The following is a 2,560-nucleotide window of genomic DNA, read 5'->3' as shown; positions in this document are numbered from 1 at the left end:
TTGCTGATTATTGTAACTGTCACATCATGAGAAGGAGGCGGGACTTCCTGTCACATCATGAGAAGGAGGCGGGACTTCCTGTCACATCATGAGAAGGAGGCGGGACTTCCTGTCACATCATGAGAAGGAGGCGGGACTTCCTGTCACATCATGAGAAGGAGGCGGGACTTCCTGTCACATCATGAGAAGGAGGCGGGACTTCCTGTCACATCATGAGAAGGAGGCGGGACTTCCTGTGCTGCAGCAGCAGGGTTGTCTCTGAGACGTTAGAAGGTTTAGTGTAGTCCTTCTGGTAGTTCCAACATGTTTTCTGTGCTTATTGTGATGTTTTTTCTGGGAGCCGGTGAGTTATTCTAACTTTATCTTTTCTGTTCTGTTTGGGTAAATATTCCTGTCTGATATTTCAGTAACTGTCTCAGAGTTCCAGAACAGAACTGAAGTTAAAGATCTGTTTGGTCTCTGCAGGACTGAGGTGTGAAGACCTGAGTCCAGTTAAAGACGAAGAGTCTGGTCTGATAGGAAACCCAGTCCTACTGTCCTACGAGTACACAAAGTTTTCACCTGGAGATTTCTTCTTCTGGTACCGCCAACATCCAGGAGCACCACCACAGTTTCTCATCTCCCACACCTCCTCAGGATCAGTAACTATCAGTCGGGTCTCGGGTCTGGAGGTCCGAGTGGAGGGAGGTAAACTGATCCAGATGAGGATTGTGTCGGCTGCAGCGGAGGACTCTGCGGTGTTTTACTGCGCCGTGAGGCCCACAGTGACAGGAAACCCTGCAGCTCTGTACAAAAACCTCATCCAACACTCCACTTCAGGGCACACTTTTATTACGCAACACCGCCACCATGTGGATGATCTTTATCAGCAGCAGGAAGTCAAGTTTTACTCAAATAAAACTTATTTTACCAGGCATCAAAAACAACTTTAAGTTTGACTTCTGTGTGCAGTTTGTGCTGAATGTTTTCTTTCTTTCAGGTCTTTCAGAAGCTGTGTCTGGTTACAAAGAGACTCACAGAAAGTGTTGTTAACTTCTGGAGCTGCAGGTCCCTGCTCTTCTGTCTCTGTTGTACAAACATTAAACTAACAGTTGTTGGTAGTAGCTGAGCATCAATAAAACACAGTCTGAGAGCTAGCAGCTCACACATACAATAATCAGATTCACTCTGTTCCTATTTATTCCCACTCCTTAATCCCAGGTGTTGAAGTTAATCTGAGCTCAGAGTCATGTTGTCTGACCTGCAGTCCTCTGGGGGGCGCTGCAGGACCACTAAAACAAACCCCTCATTACAAAGTCAGAGTGATTCACTGCTCCGAAGGTTTATATGAACCTTTAGAGACTTTGTTCTGCTCTACACCAAACCACATTTATTCTGACTTTAGTTCTGACCCAGACCACTGATCCCACAGTGGGTTTTTGGTCCGGTACACGTTGGTCAACCTGGTAACTAATCTGTTCAACCAGGGCCGGTCTGTGGCAGAGGCAGTGTAGGCAAACGCTAAGGTCACCATCCATCCAGGGGGCGCCACAAATGGGGTCAAAAACATATTTAAAAACTTTTTATTATTGTTCAGTTGATTTATTCTGTAGAATAATCTCAGGTTTATGAAGGTAGTTTGTTCCTGCATGAAGGGTTACATGGTTCAGAAGATCAAGTCAAGACTAACTCCTGGTGCTCAGTGTGGAAACAGAAAACTGAATAAAAAAATAAATGTTCCAGTTATGATCCCAGATAAAGTTCAGGTTAAAGTCTGGTTTTCAGTCGTCTACCTTTATAAAATACTGATTTACTAAAGTACTCTTTAAAGGGCTGGAAAATGTTGAGTAGATCTTTTACTACATTTTGTGGAGGAATTTACTCCTGGACCCCCCTAGAACTGCTTCAGTCCACAGCTGACTGTAAATTGGCAGTGAGATTTAAAAAAGGAGTACCACTAATAGTGCCAAGGGTTTTCAACACCCTGTTGACAGGTTGGTTCACAGGTTGTTGGGTCCGACCGGGCCTCATGGCTGGAGACATGATCAGAATGTGCTGACTGACAAGCCCCTCCCCCGGGCCTGGCTTCAGGGTGTGGTCCAGGTAACCCAGGTACAGTACAGGTTCAGATTAGAGCTGCTGCTCCTCCACATTTAGAGGAGCCAGTTGAGGAGGTTCCTCTGGTGAGGATGGAGCCCAGACACCTCCCTAGGGAAATGTCCCACTGGGAAGACCCAGGACATGCTGGAGAGACTTTGTCCCTCAGCTGGTGTGGAGACACCAGTGGCTGCTGGTGGATTTTTCTCCAGGGGGGCAACAACTCCAAAATAGATTTATCTCAAAAGCAATCAAACATGTACCAAGTTGTTTCACGCCTGTGTTTCTATTAAACAAATCCAAATAATAAAACAGTCATGTTGTTTTTATTTTCTGTACATAAATTTTGCTCTTCTGTTACTGAGAATCAAATTTCTTCATGACTCTGGTTAAAGTCAGGATGTTTGAACCAGATTCTTATAGAGCATGGTCAGTGCAGTGAGATGTGATGTTGTACCTGAGGAAAGTCTGGATTGTCTTCAGT

Source organism: Austrofundulus limnaeus, unplaced genomic scaffold, assembly GCF_001266775.1.
Source record: "Austrofundulus limnaeus strain Quisiro unplaced genomic scaffold, Austrofundulus_limnaeus-1.0 Scaffold649, whole genome shotgun sequence".
NCBI classification, from domain to species: domain Eukaryota; kingdom Metazoa; phylum Chordata; class Actinopteri; order Cyprinodontiformes; family Rivulidae; genus Austrofundulus; species Austrofundulus limnaeus.
Note: the sequence above shows the minus strand (reverse complement) of the source record.